Source organism: Rhinoraja longicauda, chromosome 5 (genome assembly GCF_053455715.1).
Source record: "Rhinoraja longicauda isolate Sanriku21f chromosome 5, sRhiLon1.1, whole genome shotgun sequence".
Taxonomy (NCBI): domain Eukaryota; kingdom Metazoa; phylum Chordata; class Chondrichthyes; order Rajiformes; family Arhynchobatidae; genus Rhinoraja; species Rhinoraja longicauda.
The window spans coordinates 9,338,423-9,356,047 of NC_135957.1; the positions used below are offsets into that span (position 1 = coordinate 9,338,423).

Sequence of the window (17,625 nt, forward strand, 5' to 3'; positions counted from 1 at the left end):
TTTGTGTAGCGCAGCGGTAGAGTTGCTGCTTTACAGCGAATGCAGCGCCGGAGACTCAGGTTCGATCCTGACTACGGGTGCTGCACTGTAAGGAGTTTGTACGTTCTCCCCGTGACCTGCGTGGGTTTTCTCCGAGATCTTCGGTTTCCTCCCACACTCCAAAGACATACAGGTATGTAGGTTAATTGACTGGGTAGATGTAAAAATTGTCCCTAGTGGGTGTAGGATAGTGTTAATGTGCGGGGATCGCTGGGCGGCGCGGACTTGGTGGGCCGAAAAGGCCTGTTTCCGCGCTGTATATATATGATATGATATGATATGAAAGGAACTGCAGATGCTGGTTTATACCGAAAATAGACTCAAAGTGCTGGAGTAATTCAGTGGGTCAGACAGCATCTCTGGAGAAAAAGGATGGATGACGTTTCGGGTGGGGACCTTTCTTCATTCTTTCTCCTTCCAGTGCTGTTTTGCACAAGGATTCACAGAGTCATACAGCACAGAAACAGCCCCGAGGGAATATGTAATTCTGGATTTAGTGTTGTGTAATGAACCGAATTTGATTAGGGAGCTTAAGGTAAAGGAACGCAGGGTCTTTTCATCCCAAAGAGGAAGAAAGATTCCAAGGAGAGAATGAGGTGACTGTGGCTGACAAAGGAAGTCAAAGACAGCTTAAAAGTAAAAGAGAAGGTGTATAATATTGGGAAGCTGGAGGATTGAGAAGCTTTTAAAAACCAACAAAAGATAATTAAAAAGGCAATAAGGGAATAAAAGAAGAAATATGAAGATAAGCTAGCCAATAATCTAAAAGAATTCCAGAAGTTTCTTCAGATTTAGAAAGAGTAAAAGAGAGGCGAGAGTGGACAATGGACCTCTGGAAAATGATGCTGGAGAAGTAATAATGGGGAATAAAGAAATGGTGGATGAATTGAATAATGGGCCTGTCCCACTTAGACGATTTAAAGGCGACTGCCGGCGACTAGGCTGTCGCCGACAGTTCGCCGGGGTATCGCGGGCATGATCGTGAGGAATCTTCAAAGAATCGTAATGGATCTCGGCACGTCGCTGAGAAATTAACCGGATTGAAATTTCTCGGCGACAGCTGGCTTGTCGCCAGGTATCGTTGCTTATTGCGGGCGATGTCGCATGCTGTCCCCAGGTTTACTAGGTTGTTGCAGATGCATTTAGAAGCACGTAATATTAAATTAAGTAAAGTCATTTGAAGATACCAAAAAATACTTGTGTTTAACCAATTTATTTACTGTCAGGACATTTGACAAGTAGATTAGAGGCGACAGTTTGACGGTCAGGTAAGCGCGGGAATTTCGCGATGTTTATGGCCATCCGCGATTACTTTTAAAGTAGGCTTCCAACCCAGATATGCAACCCAGAAACCAGATATGCATCTCCCGTACATTTTCATAGAATGCCCACACTCGCATAAAAATCCATTTAACCACGTTTAAATTTTTTTTTTTAATACTGCTATTAGTTTATGCCTTGTTAGCGTGAAGCTTGGTTTTCAAGTAACCCGGGCAAGATGTTATATTTCAAAACTCTCAAGTAATTACAGACTTGTCAGTGATTTCAGCGAAAATTAGGACGCTGGAGAAGCATTGATAAGCGTGGGAATTTTGCGATGTTTCCGAAGACGGTGTAATCTCTTCGCTAGGTGCTAGTTTCACAAAAAAAGTAACTTGTATCGACCTGACTCGGCATTGTCGTAGTGTAAAAGAAAATTTCGGCGATCTGCTACGACTTTGATAGTCGCCGGCAGTCGCCTAAAAAGCGCTTAAGTGGGACAGGCCCTTAAATTTTTTGCATCCGTCTTCACAGTGGAAGACACCAGCAAGGTGCCTGAAATTAAAGTGAGTCGGGGGACAGATGTGAGTGGAGTTGCCATTACTAAGGAAAAGGTGCCTGGGAAGCTGAAAGGTTTGAAGGTGGATGAATCATCTGGACCAGATAGACTACACACCAGGGTTCTGAAAGAGGTGGCTCTGGAGGTTGTGGAGACATTAGTAGTGATCTTTCAAGAATCGCTAGAGTCAGGAGTCGTCGCAGAGGATTGGAAAATTGCAAATGTTACGCCGCTGTTCAAGAAGGGAGTGAGGCAAAATAGGGTAATCTATAGGCTGGTTAGCATGACTGTAATGGTTGGTAAGATTTTGGAGTCCATTATCAAGGACGAGGTTTCCGAGTACTTAGAATCACACGATAAAATGGGCCGAAGTCAGCATGGTTTTGTGAGTGGGAGATCTCGCCTGACAAATCTGTTGGAATTCTGTGAGGGAGTAAAGAGCAGGAGAGACAAAGGATAGTCAGTGGATGTTGTTCACTTGGATTTTCAGAAGGCCTTTCAAAAGGATATGGTGCTGCATGTGAGGCTGCTAAAGAAGATGAGAGTCCATTGTATAAGAGGGATGATATTAGTGCAAGATCTACTGAATCCCACGACAGAAAGCAAAGAACAAACAACACTTAGCTGAGCCAGACACCACATGTCACGTTTATTCCAGAAGCCCCTTTTACATACATTCTCACCAATCATAACCAGTGTGTAGATAAGACCAATGAGTGCATCTGATCTTGGAGTTATTTAGCTCTTGTGGCTGGACCTTCTCGTGAGGCTGCTGGCGAGTCACCAGCTGCGACAAGCTGTATGCAAAACCAACGTGGACGTGAAGGTGCCCCACTCGCAATGATTGGCTGAATGGCAGGCATAGAGTGGTAATAAAGGGGGCTTTTTGCGTTTGGCTGCTGATGTCTAGTGGTGTTCCACAGGGGACGGCATTGGGTACTTTTCATGTTGTATCTTAATGATTTGGATGACTTAATGGTCAAGTTTGCAGATGATGCAAAGATAGGTAGAGGGGCAGGTAGTGTCGAGAGAGCAGGGAATCTGCAGAAGGACTTCTGAACTTTGGGCAAACTTGTTCATGTTGACCAAAACGCCCTGTCTGTCTAAGCCCATTTGCCTGTTTAGGCAATATCTTAAATTCCTTTCCTCTCCATGATTAGCAGAATGTTTAAACTCCAAATTTGGCACCGCCTTTACCATGACTCTCTGATCCCATTTCAATACATCCTCTTCAGCTTTGATGTCTGTGAGCCTCTCTCTTGTGGTTCTTCAAACTCCTGGATTGTGCACTGTGTGCGTCTAGGAGCAGTTAATATCTAGAGTCGCTGTTCATAATCTCACGACTGATCAACATCTTGCTAAAAAGTGTCAGGGAATAAAGAGAAACCAGCTTCAAGCTAGTGACTAAAAATTGGAGATGGTGTAAAATGAATGATGTTGTTCCAGTTGGCAATATTGCAAACCATGGAATTAAATGTTGGCCGTTGGGTATAGCTGACAACCAGTCCGGTCCAGTCAGTTTAATGCCGCTACATGAGTTTTTAAGTCAATAGCCTAGTCTTCCACAATATGTTGGCATAAGCAAGCACAGCAGACTCTGTCATTGGGAAAAATGCAAGGCACCACAGAAAGTGTGGGCACTCAGGGTGGCACCTGTGAACATGGGCCGGATCTGTGTTGTGATGGAACCCTCTCCTCTCTCTGTTTCTTCAAAACCACTTTTTGTACTCTTGATGAGACATCATCTTTTTGATTAAAAAGAGTACTTTCTACGAGATCTCTTTTTTCAAGCATTCAGCAGAAATAATTCCGTGGGGGAAACTACCCTAATTAAGGAAATATGAAAACAAGTATGTGTCTGCTGTGTTGAGTGCAGAAACATTGGCACAGAATCTGGCTGAACAGGAAACACTTCCAAGACGAACTGGAGGAGTTGACCAGTTGCCAAAAATACACGATTGTAATGAAAACCATTTTTGGTGGAGTTGGAAAAGCACAGCAGTGTCATTTTGTTTATGTTGTCCATGGCTCGAATGTCGGTGGTGTAAAATCTAGTTGCTTATTGATGAACCTTTCCCTGCAACTCCTTTAGCTTCTATCTAAAGTTTGCAACATTTTTATTTTAGTTTTGAGATACAGTGAGGAAATAGGCCATTCGTCCCACCGAGTCGGCGCCGACTAGCGATCCCAGTACACTATCCTACACACATTAGGGACAATGTACAATTTTACCAAGCCAATTAGGCTAGAAACCTGTACATCTTTGGAGTGTGGGAGGAAACGGAGCTCCCGGAGGAAACCAACGCAGGTCAAGGGGAGAACGTACAAACCCCATGCAGATACCACCCGTAGTTAGGATCGAATGTAGGTCTCTGGTGCTGTAAGGCAGCAACTCTATCACTGAGTCTCCATGCTGGCCTTTTTTGGATGATACTTCATTCTTCATCCAAGATTCACCTCCATCAATTGCGGACATTGGACTTTGTCTTTGGAACAGATACGCTACAATGCTGAGAAGTATATTCTGCGTTCTGTATCTTCCTATTTGCTCTGTCCATTGTACTTGAGTTTGACTTAATTATATTTATGTATCTTAATTATATTTACTTTTTCAGTCAGAGAGTTGTAAATCTGTGGAATTCTCTGCCTCAGAAGGCAGTGGAGGCCAGTTTTCTGAATGCATTAAAGAGAGTGCTAGATAGAGCTCTGAAGGATAGCAGAGTCAGGGGGTATGGGGAGAAGGCAGGAACGGGGTACTGATTGAGAATGATCAGCCATGATCACATTGAATGGCGGTGCTGGCTCGAAGGGCCGAATGGCCTCCTCCTGCGTCTATTGTCTATCGTATTAGCTGATCTGATTGGATAGAGTCATGGAAACAGGCACATCAGCCCAACTCATTCATGCCGACCAAGATACCCATCTAAACTAGCCTGGATAGCACGCAAAACAGAGTTTATCACTGATTCTTGGTGCACGTGACAATGATAAGCTGATATCAGTACTTTGTAGCTCACTGTTGGCTCAAAGGATATTGAAAGATATTGGACTGGATTGAGTCACTGGGTGTATGAAAGGAAAATCATATTTGACAAATCTGTTAAGTCTTTGTAGTTGCAGTTTGCAAAATCGATAAGGGAGGTTTGAACTTTTGAAAAGCCCTGCATAAGAGGTTATTATCAAAATTAGAGCACGCTGTATTTGAGGTAAATACTAGTGCAGATAGAGAATTGATTAGCAGTGAGTTTCCAGGCAAAGTACAACAGCAGCAAGAAGGTTTAAGAGTGCTGATTGATTGGCTTATTGACAAACACAGCAGGCAATAAGAAGTGAAGGTGCAGTGGAATGGCCGTAATGGGAGTGAACTAGATTGTGGGATTAAGAGTGACTTGGTCGCGTGGATCCGGAACTGGTTCACTGATGGAAGTTGTGGTGGAAGGACAATATTCCGGCTAGATGTCTGTGACCAGTGGGATTCTGCAGGGATCTGTGCTGGGACCCATGCTGTTTGTGATATCTATAAATGACACTGATGTAAATGTAGATTGGCTTGCAAATTTACGGATGACACTAACATCGCTGGAGTTGCAGACAGTGAGGAAGGCTGTCAAAGTATGCAGCGGGATATAGATCAGCTGCAGAAATGGATGAAATAGCAGGTGGAGTTTAATTTGGGCAATTGTGATGTGTTGAACTTTGGGAGGTCGAATATAAGCGGAAAAAATACAATTCGTGGCAAGAACCGTAACAGCACTGATGCACAGAGGGACCTTGGTGCCCAAGTACACAGCTCCCTGACAGTGGCAAACCAAGTAGATGTAGTGGTATGCTTGCCTTCATTGGTCGAGGCATTGAGTTTAAGAGTCAGGAAGTCATATGCAGCTTTTATAGTTAGGCTGCAGTTCTGATCATCCCAATACAGGAAGGATGTGGAGGCATTGGAAAAGGTGCAGAGGAGGTTTATCAGAACGACGCCTGGATTAGACAATATTAGTTGTAAGGAGAGATCAGAAGTGATAGGAGCAGAATTAGGCCTTTCGGCCATCGTCTACTCCGCCATTCAATCATGGGTGATCTATCTCTCCCTCCTAACCCCATTCTCCTGCCTTCTCCCCATAACTTCTGACACACATGGACAAACTTGGATTGTTTTCTCTGGAAAGCTGGAGGTTGAGAGGAGACCTGATAGAAGTATGTAACATTCTGAAAGACATAGACAAGGTAGACAATCAGAACCTTTTTCACAAGGTGTAAATGTTAAAGATGGGAGGGCATAGCTTTAAGGTGAGAGGGGCACAGTTTAAAGGAGATGTGTGGGGTAAATGAGCGTTTTTTAAACAGAGGATAGTGGGTGCCTGGAACGTGCTGCAGGAGGTGGAGGTAGATATGATAGTGGTGTTTAAGAAACTTTTGGATTGGCATGTGAATATACAGGAAATAGAGGGATATTGATCATGTGCAGGCAGATAAGGATCGGTCTTAGCAACTTGTTTCACATGCACATTGTGGGCTGAAGGGCCTGTTGCTGTGCTGTACTGTACTATGTTCTAGAGTGGTGTAAGTGTCTATATCATATCATATCATATATATATACAGCCGGAAACAGGCCTTTTCGGCCCTCCAAGTCCGTGCCGCCCAGTGATCCCCGCACATTAACACTATCCTACACCCACTAGGGACAATTTTTACATTTACCCAGCCAATTAACCTACATACCTGTACGTCATTGGAGTGTGGGAGGAAACCGAAGATCTCGGAGAAAACCCACGCAGGTCACGGGGAGAACGTACAAACTCCTTACAGTGCAGCACCCGTAGTCAGGATCGAACCTGAGTCTCCGGCGCTGTAAAGCAGCAACTCTACCGCTGCGCTACCGTGCCGCGGTATCTAGGAGCCAATTGTTCAGCATCCAGTCTGCTGACTGCAGATTTTGGCACAACTGATGCATAGGTGCCTCGGTATTTTTGGAAGAGCCAGAGCACAAGATGGATTGTTAGGTTGTGACGTTATAGCTGGGATGTTACATAATGATGCTGAGCTTTCTCAATGTCAGCTTTCTGTTGTCTCCAGTGTGTGAAGTTATCTTATTTTTCTCCTACTTGACCAGTGTGCTGGTGTTATGTAAAGTTAATCCTGTGTATTATGTGTACATGTGTATTGGGAAATTGGAGTGATGTCCCCCCTTACTCTCCTCCCCACCACAACATACACCATCCCTGTTATACACAAAATGCTGGAGTAACTCAGCGGGATAGGCAGCATGAACTGGAGACAAGGAACTCTGGAGAGATCCTTCTCTCCAGAGATGCTGCCTGTCCCGCTGAGTTACTTCAGCAATTTTGTATCTACCTTCGATTTTAAACCAGCATCTGCAGTTCTTTCCTACACATACACCATCCCTGTTTCCAGCTTTCAAATATGCTAGCTGTATTGGAAAAGTGAGTTATGGATTTCATCATTGGCAAGGTTTGAAGAATAGGATGTGAGCATTGAGCAACCCTGCACATTCACCCTTGTCCTGGGCTTGTGTTTCCCATTTGGCCTGGCTTTTGCCCACTGCATATGAAATGGGAGCAGACCACACGGCACGTCAAAGTTGCTCAGCAACTGAATAAGTTAATGCTGGTGGCTTTCTCAACTCTATTTTCCCATTCTATAGCAGAGGTGCATTTGGTGAATTTACTAACGTGTAGGAAATTCTCAAAGTTTGAAAATAATTCTTATACCTGTAATTGTTTTTTTATGAAACTCGAGGATCTTGGATCTGATTCAGAAGATTAGTCAGATTTGAATCCGATTATGTTTGCATGTATGATGCCGATTTCATTAAATTCCTTATTCGCCCTTCCACAATTTCTAGACGATAGTGTGAGCTTGGATGAAGTATTTGCCATTTGAAGGGAACCGTGTTCACCTCTGCAGATCTCATCCTTTTTGTGTATCTTATGAAACGCCAACAAATATCTTGTACCTCTTGCAGGATTACTCTCCTGGTATTGTCTCTATCCATTCCGTGATTCTCCTCTACTAAATTCCAAAGTTATTCTGGAATTCAGTTTAATTTTGGTTGGTGCATTTATGAACTTGTTATCTAGTTGTACTTCCAAAATGTTAGCATCTGTACTTTTATGATTTTCATTTACTTCAAAATTTTCTCGGAGTTATAGAACTGTGTAGCATAGAAATGGGCTTGTCGGCTAATCAAGTCCATGCTAATCATTTTGCCTATCTAAACTAAGCCCACTTGCTCACATTAGGACTATTTAATGTGTTGCTTATATTTATTGTCTTGCTCATTTTAAATATCTGTCTAAATGCCTTTTAAAGATAGTAATTGTAGATGATTCCACCACTGTCTCTATCAATGCGTTCCAAGCATCAACCATTTAAAAACAAAACCTGCCCCTCTAATCTATCTATCTTTTTTTTTTACTAAAACTCTCATCTTGTATATTTGTTCCCGAAATACAGCCAAAACGGTACACGATAGCGCAATAATTTTAGGCCCACCTTACCATTGGCCTGCAGGTCAAATGGTTGTTATATTTTAAAGGTTATTCACTTTTTAAACTTTAATAAATCACTTTTTAAACTTTAATAAATTTGACTGGCTCTACCACCTCCCCCCCCCCCCCCCCCCACGTGGGGTCCGGCGTGTCCTGATTGGGTCCTGCCGTTCCCCCCCACGTGGAGTCGATTGATTGGCTCCGACTCGACGCCCGATTGGTCGCTGTTCCGGGTCCCACGTGGGGGAAGCAACGGCCGTCGCTGTCGAGCTGCCACTGCAGGAGAGGTTTGCACCTAACGGGTCCACGGGTTGTGATGGCCGCCCGGGGCCGGGGTGAGTGGCTCCCTCTCCCCTTTCCTCTCCCCCCTCGCACCCCCCCCCCCCCCCGGCCCCGGGGAGACTCCCCGGCCGGCAACGAGTCCACGGGTTGTCAGTTGGAGGAGGGTTGCCGGGCTCGCAGGAGAGGTTTGGACCCAACGGGGGTTGCCGGGTCCTCTGGAGAGGATTGGACGGAAGGTTGCAGGGCCCGCTGGAGAGGTTTGGACCCAACGGGGGTTGCCTGGACCGCGGGAGGGGTTTGGACCCAACGGGTCCAAGCCCGTCTAATTCCCTTTAAAACTACTTCCTCTCACGATAAACCTATGCCCTCTTATTTTTGATACTCCCACTATGGGAAAAGGTCTCTGCTCCTCAATCTTGTTGACCACAAGGAGGACCATTTCTCCCATGGTATTTATATTCTTTTAATTTGCAATCTGTACAAGTTCTTTATCAACTATTTATTTTAACTATTCGTTGTAGCATATTTGTAGCTATGATATGTAATTTAGTTTCTCGATCTCTCTTCCCTATAAGCTGCACAATAATCATCATTCGGATTTATGATCCTAGTTTTGGTCGTACAAAACTTGATATAAGATTCTGGAATTCTGTTATCATTCTTCCTCAGAATTATCCTTGTAACTGGAAGGTAACGGAGTATTGTGTGCAGTTCTGCTCACCCCATTACAGGAAAAATGTGGTGGCTTTGGAAAATGGTGCAGAGGAGATTTACCAGGATGCTGTCTGAATTAAGTGGTATTGGCGAAAGGGCCATACTTGGATTGTCTTCTCTGAAATACCGGAGGTTGCAAGGACACCTGATAGAAGTGTATAAAATTATTGCGAGCGGCATAGGTAGGATAGATAATCAGAACCTTTTTCCCAGGATGAAAAAATCAAATACTGGAGGGAATAGCTTTAAGACGAGAGGGGCAAAGTTTAAAGAAGATGTGTGGGGCAAATTTATTTTTTAACACAAAGGGTGGCGAGTGCCTGGAACGGGTTGTCATTGCTGGTGGTGGAGGCAGATACGATAGTGGTGTTGAAGAGACTTTTGTTTAGGCAGATGGTACAGAGGAAGTGGAGAGATATGGATTATATGCAGGCAGATAAGAGATGTTCTCTGCACCATGTTCATTATAGACATTGTGGACTGAAGGGCCTGTTCTTGTGCTGTACTGTTCTCTGTTCCATGTTGTCAATTAACCTGATAGATTTGAAAGGATGGCAAATTTGTTGAATTCATTGCCAAATTCATTGCTATGGTAGCAGGGTCTGGGTATTTTTAGAATGGGGATTGACAGGCTCTTGGTTGGTAAGGGTGTCAATGCTTGCGAGGGAGAAGACAGGAGAATCGTAATCATAATCGTAATTGTAATTTATTAGCCAAGTATGTTTTGAAACATTCGAGGAATTTGATTTGCCATACAGTCATACCAAAAAAGCAACAAGACACATAACTGCATAAAAAATTGACATATACATCCACCACAGCAGCTCCTCCATATTCCTCACTGTGATGGAAGGCAATAAAGTCTTATCTTCTTTCCTCTCACGGTCGGGGGGGGATCGATCCGCAGCCGGCGATCGAGCTCCCACGTCGGGGCAGTCTAAGCTCCTGCATCGGGGCGGTCGAACTCCTGCAGCTTGGAGTTCCCGAAGTTGGCCACTAACCAGGGACCGCGCACTTCACGATGTTAAAGTCTGCAGCTCCCGCAGGTTGGAGCTCCAAACGCCGACCACTGGCAAAGGGATCGCCCGCTCCAAGATGTTAAAGTCCGCAGGCTCTGCGGATTTGGAGCTCTAGAGCAAGAGGCTGCCAACTCAACGATGTTAGGCCGCAGAGCGGACGGAGATATGACACGGAAAAAGTTGCATCTCCGTCGAGGAAAGAGATAGGAAAGGTTACCCCCACCTTCCCTCACCACCCCCCACAAATACAAAACTAAAGATAAACTAAAACATACATTTTACAACAAACTAAAACACAAAAAGGAAAAAGACGAAGACAGACTGTTTGCGAGGCAGCCATCGTGCGGTGCCCCCTGGTGGTTTTGTTGAGAAGGAAAGATAGATCAGTTATGATAAAATGGCGGGGTAGACTCGTTGGGCTGAATGGCCTAATTCTGCGCCTGTGACTTATGAACATGAACTTATGAGCAATGTGAGACATGAAATGGCCTGTTCTGTTGGTTGCTTGGCATGCCAGCCAAGAACTCTACGATTGTTTGGTCTCTTACCATGTGAGGAACGGTGATGTTGCCTTTGTGCTGTCGCCTGTTAGATTTCATACATGCTGGCGATTTGTTCAACGACAACTCACTGCTGAGATAACAATAAGTACTCTGTGACTGACTTACCAGTTTCCTGCATTATTTATTGCACAATGTTCTTCCCATACTGTGTGGAATTAAGTAATGTTTCTGGTCTCCTTTCAGGCTGCCATAGATGTACTGATATCCTCGATACAAATGGAACAACAAAAGAATATCTGCTTGTCGGATCATTTGGTGCTTGAAGCAAAATAAAAATTGTCTTGGATCGACTGTAAGTCCCTTTTGTTTTTTTTTGACTGAGCATCATGTAACGTGGCAGGATAGAGATTGCCTGCATGTTGCATAACAGACCACTTTAAGGTCAAGGGGCTGCTGTAGGATACACGTGTGACCCTGAATTTCGATTGTTCTGACTTTGATCGTCGTCACTGACGTGCATGCCATGGCAGCAGATTAATTCTTGATGCGAGTGCTGGTAGAAGTGAAAGCGGGAAGTGGGAAATGATTGGTATTCATTTTGGCACCTTCACTTTTAATGAATGAATGAATGAACGATACTTTATTGTCACATGTGACGAGTCACAGTGAGATTCTTTGTTTTGCGTACTCAAGGTGTGCAAAGGGTCACCACATGAAAGCTGCCAATAAAGTTACAACGTATCCCAATATCTGTAGATCATAGCACCTTGCAGCACAAAGGAAACCACCTGGCCCTTTGTTCCTGTGTTCTTGCTTCTTGCGTTTGAGGCAGCAGAAGTTATGCAAAGCCCTCCAGGCGCTGTAGCCACCGCAATGTGCTGTTGTCGAGGGTTGTGAGGTCTACCCCTCCACCAGGGGGACTGAGGACAGTGCAGTTGAAGATGATGTGCTGCGCTGTTTGCTGGTCTGCTCCACACACGCAGGCTGCTGATGGACGCAACCCCCAACGATGCATGTTGGCGTTGAACCGGCCGACCCCTGTGCGGAGCCAGTTCAGGGCGACCCACTCTTTGCGGGGCATGTCCGAGCCGGGTGGGGCTGTGGTGTTCGGTGCGACAGTGAATTGAGGAGGTCGCGATGTCTGTTCCCAGCTGGTTCTCCATGCTCCTAGTATGTTGAAACCAGAGCCACAGAGGGTCGCTGCGTTCTGGGAGAAGGGGTGACGAGATGACAGGCGTTGAGGTCCCAGTTGCTGTGAATCCTGGGCGAGGTGGTGCAAAGGAATTTTGCCGTCCGATGGGGCTTTGCACACCAGCCTATGAGTGAAGAACTCTGCGAAGCTTGGCGGGTGTGATACCTGCGAGCACTGGCAGGAGATCTGTCGGAGTAGGGCGTAGGCAGCCGGTGATGATCCGCATGGTGTCGTTGCGGGTGGCGTCTAGCTTGTTCTGTGTTGAATAAAGGAGAGTGTTTAAAACCAGATTATGCTAACAAGGAGAGAAAGTCCAGAAGCAACCACTCAAGGCAGGAATCTGCTGAAAACACAATTCATGTTCACACCTTTCTGGCTGCTCATGGCATATTTATTGCAAAGGCTTCATGGTAGTTAGACACAAGAAGCTGGAGTATCTCAGCGGGACAGGCAGCATCTCTGGAAAGAAGGAATGGGTGACGTTTCAGGTTGCTTCAATCAGGCATAAATCATAGCTGAGGCATCTTTTAACATTATTGCTTCAAAGGGCATTGCTGTTCGTTAGATCATGCAAATAAGATTGCGGATTGTAAGGATTGCATTAGACAGCGTGTTGATTGGAAAATTATGGTTCTGGAGTTTGAAACAGTGGCAGGGAAAGTAATGCATCAATCAAGGTGAATTCTGTCACGATGTACTAAAGTTTTTCTTAATTGAATTTTGAAGACTGAGATAAACTTTGAGGAGGAAATCTTTTCTCGTGAGATTAAATATGTGGGATTTAAGCATTCACTGTTCATACCATTGGCCTGTAAACTACCCAGGCCTAAATCACCCAGGTGGAATATGAGTTGCTGTTCTCTCATTTGCTGTTCACTCTGGCAATAGAGGAGGCCATGGGCAGACAGTTTGATATTGGAATTGGCAGGAGAATTAAAATGGCTAGCCACTGGGAGCATTAGCTAGCCCTGGTGAGGGCACATTTAAAGTGTTGTTCAGTTCTGGCCACCCTGTTATAGTTGTTAAGCTGGAAAGGGTGCAGTAAAGACTTACAAGGATGTTGCCAGGACTTGATGGCCTGAGCTATAGGGAGAGGTTAGGCAGACTAGGACTTTATTCCTTGGAGCACAGAAGAAAAAGGGGTGATCTTATAAAGTTGTACAAAATCAAGAGGAATAGATGCACAGAATCTTTTAAACAGAGTTGGGGAATCAAGAACCAGAGGACATAGGTTAAAGGTGAGGGGGAAAGATTTAATGGGAACCCGTGAGCCAACTTTTTTACACAAAGGTTGGTAGGTATATGGAAAAAGCTGCCAGAGGAGGTAGCTGAGGCAAGTACAATCATGCCAATTAAAAAACATTTGGACAGGTACATGGATGTGATATGTTTGGAAGGATATGGGCCAAATGCAGGCAAATGGGACTAGTGTAGATGGGGCATGCTGGTCGGCGTGGGCAAGTTGTGCCGAAGGGCCTGTTTCCACACTCTGTTACTCTGCGACTCACAGAACATAGCAAGGAGGTTGCCTAGTCTTTGCTTGGCATCAGAGATGCACAAGAGGCCACTTTGAGAGCACGGAACGCAATAAAAGAGGTTGGAGGAGATGCAGGTGAATCCCTGCCTCACCTGGATGGGCTGCTGGGGTCCCTGATAGGAGGTAGGGAAGAGGTGTAGTGGCAGGTGTTACAGTTGCAGGGGAGAGTGTGGGTGGAGAGGGATAAACATACCAAGGAGTCAGAGAGAGAGTAGTCTCTGCAAACTAGAGGGCATAGATTTAAGGTGAGAAGAGCAAGATTTAAAAGAGAACCGAGGAGCAACTTTTTCCAACAGAGAGGTTGGTATTGATGGGTACAATTGATTGAGAATGTAACAGACACTTGAGCAAGCACATGGGTAGAAACTGTTGGGTAAAATATGGGCCAGGCTCAGACAGGAGAGACTAGCTAGTTTAGGCTACTTTTTCCAGCATGGATGTGTCGGGCTGCGGAGCCTGTTTCTGTGCTGTGCAGCTCTATTCCACTTTGGTTGGGCCAAGACACTGCTCTGAAGAACTTCTGTACTAACGTTTTGGGCTTGGGAAGACACCGAGGGGTGGCACGGTGGCACAGCAGTGGAGTTGCTGCACCTGCAGTGCCAGAGACCCGGGTTCAATCCCAACTACGGCTTCTGTATGTACCGAGTTTGTACGTTCTCCCCGTGACCACGTGGGTTTTCTCCGAGATCTTCGGTTTACTCCCACACTCCAAAGACGTACAGGTTTGTAGGTTAATTGACTTGGTATAAGTGTAAATTGTCCTTTGTGTGTGTAGAGTAGTGTTTGTGTGCAGGGATCGCTGGTCGGCGCAGACTCAGTGGGCCGAAAGGCATGTTTCCGCACTGTTTAGAGACATATAAAATTGTAAAAGGACTGGAGAAGCTTGATGCAGGAAAAATGTTCCCAATGTTGGGGGAGTCCAGAACCAGGGGCCACAGTCTTAGAATAAAGGGGAGGCCATTTAAAACTGAGGTGAGAAGGAACTTTTTCACCCAGAGAATTGTGAATTTGTGGAATTCTCTGCCACGGAGGGCAGTGGAGGCCAAATCACTGGAAGAATTTAAAAGAGAGTTCTGGGGGCTAGTGGAATCAGGGGATATGGGGAGAAGCTTGGGCACAGGTTACTGATTGTGGATGATCAGCCATGATCACAATGAATGGCGGTGCTGGCTCGAAGGGCCAAATCTGTATCTATTACATTCTTGTTCTTTAATTTACTGCACATTCGAAAGCCTCCTCAAAGCTGACTGGTGCATTCAGCCACCTCCACTATCAGTTGCTCTCAGTCAATGCATTAGATTATGTTCAGTGAAGGTGGTGATACATGGATGAAGGGGCGCGTTGTGGAACTGAAACCTTACACTCCACTGATTGTTGTTTCGAACCATCGATTCATGATCTAAGTAGCGTATTTCTGTCTTAAGAATGCTGCAAAGTGATATTAGTTTTGTTAATTCTGTTTGAATCCCAGTAACAGTAAACTTTAGTCAACAACTCATGAATTGAATGTGGGCTTTTATTCATCTACGTGTAGGATTGGATCAATTGGAATATTTTAGTTGCATGACCTACTCTGAGCAGTATGGGTCCAAATGTGGGCGGTGAATATTGAAACTGCGACGGGTAACTAGCAGGAAGTCTGAATTCCTCAAGACCAGGAAGACTGATGTTTGCTGTCTCCTCTTCACTGTGGTGTTATGGAAAGTCAGTTTCTAGTTGAAGCCACGCCAAGTTTCTAAAATGGGAACAAATAGTTCCATGGGTAATCCATCATTAATGCCACCAGGGTTCCATACTTCTGTAATTTACTGTCTTTCAGAAAACTGAACTATCTGTTCCATGTTCATTTGATTCATGCAAAAATATCCACTGTAGTTATAAACATCGAAGCTTGGGTGGAGTTTGGAGAAAGCACCAAAATCTGATGAGTACAAGGATTCAATTTCTTGTGGTTGCCGATCTGCATTGGTGATGATGAATTTAGAGCACAGTAAAAACTTCAAGTTATTGAGCTCAAAAAAGGCTTTCCTCCTTTCTGTCATGCTTGTTCAGTCTGCCGTTTGATCCTGTTACACTTTAATTTTAGTCTTGGCAACTCGAGGGTGGAAACTTTGATTGTCTCCATCTGGTTGAGCAAATGTTGGGAGGGAGGGTCTCTGCACCAGCTCCCACACAAACCTCTGGAATGGTTCCTTCGCAGGCCATTCTTGATAAGTTCATAAGTCATAGGAGCAGAAGTAGGCCATTCGGCCCATCGAGTCTACGCCATTCATTCGTGGCTGTTCTATCTTTCCCTCTCAACCTCATTCTCCTGCCTTCTCCCCATAATCCTTGACACCCTTTCTAAACAAGTATCTGCCAATCTCCACCTCAAAAATGCCCAACGGCTTGGGCTCCACCACCATCTGTGGTAATGACTTCCACAGATTCACCACCCTCTGGCCAAAGAAATTCCTCCTCATCTCCATTCTAGAGGTGTGTCCTTTTATTCTGAGGCTGCGCCCTCTGGTTCTAGACTCTCCCATTGCGGGAAACATCCTCTCCACATCCACTCTAAGGTTTTCATTATTTAATAGGTTTGAATGAGATTCCCTCATCTTTCCAAACTCCAGCGAGTACGGGCTCAGAGATTTTAAACGCTCCTCGTACGTTAACCTAATCATCCCTGAGATCATTCTCATAAACCTCCTCTGGTCCCTTTCCAATGTCAGCACATCCTTGCTGGGGGTTCAGTCGCTAACTCTGAGAAGAAAGTTCATGCACGTCAGCGTTAAATGGCCGTCCCCTTACCTTGAGACTCATTGGAAACTCCAACGAGTTAAGATGGTTTCACTGGTGGGGGAGTTTCCAATTCCCCACCAATGAAACCATCTTAACTTACACTTCGTCAATCCCCTTTGGAATCCTGTATGTCTCAGTAAGATCGAGCCTTCATTCTTCTAACATAGAAACATAGAAAATAGGTGCTGGAGGAGGCCATTTTGGCCCTTCAAGCCAGCACCGCCATTCATTGCGATCATGGCTGATCATCTACAATCAGTAACCTGTGCCTGCCTTCTCCCCATATCCCTTGCTTCCACTAGCCCCTAGAGGTCTATCTAACTCTCTTTTAAATTCATCCAGTGAATTGACCTCCACTGCCTTCTGTGGCAGAGAATTCCACAAATTCACAACTCTCTGGGTGAAAAAGTTTTTTCTCACCTCAGTTTTAAATGTCATCCCCTTTATTCTTAGACTGTGTCCCCTGGTTCTGGACTGCCCCAACATTGGGAACATTTTTCCTGCATCTAGCTTGTCTAGTCCTTTTATGATTTTATACGTCTCTATAAGATCCCCTCTCATCCTTCTAAACTCCAGTGAATACAAGCCTAGTCTTTCCAATCTTTCCTCATATGACAGTCCCTCCATCCCAGGGATTAACCTTGTGAACCTACGCTGCACTGTCTCAATAGCAAGAGTGTCCTTCCTCAAATTAGGAGACCAAAACTGCACATAATACTCCAGATGTGGTGTCACCAGGTCCCTGTACAACTGCAGAAGGACTTCTTTGCTCTTGTACTCAAATCCTCTCGTTAGGAAGGCCAACATGCCATTAGCTTTCTTCACTGCCCGCTGTGCCTGCATGCTTACTTTCAGTGACTGGTGTACAAGGACACGAAGGTCTCGTTGCACTTCCCCTTTACCTAATCTGACACCATTTAGATAATAATCTGCCTCCTTGTTTTTGCCGCCAAAGTGGATAACCTCACATTTATCCACATTATACTGCATCTGCCCACTCACTCAACCTGTCCGTCACCCTGCAACATCCTCTTCGCAGTTCACATTGCCACCCAGCTTTGTGTCACTCCACTCGCCACTGCTTTCCATTCTGAAAAGGACCCGTTTATTCCTACTCTTTGCTTCCTGTCTGCCAACCAATTCTCTATCCATGTCAAAACCCTACCCCCAATACCACGTGTTCTAATTTTGCTCTTCCAAGGAATACAGGAATAAAAAGGAATTTTAACCTTC

The 17,625-nt window shown here is 45.0% G+C and overlaps 1 protein-coding gene across 3 annotated transcripts in view; it reads left to right on the forward strand.

Annotated features, from left to right (window-relative positions):
* The window catches only part of disp1 (dispatched homolog 1 (Drosophila)), a 217,613-nt gene that overhangs the window by 41,608 nt on the left and 158,380 nt on the right, over positions 1–17,625 (forward strand). For all 3 annotated transcript variants that reach the window (XM_078398887.1, XM_078398886.1, XM_078398888.1), the window contains one exon: positions 11,126–11,234. The gene's annotated coding sequence lies outside the window, so the exon portion shown is untranslated. The remainder of the gene's footprint in view (positions 1–11,125; positions 11,235–17,625) is intronic.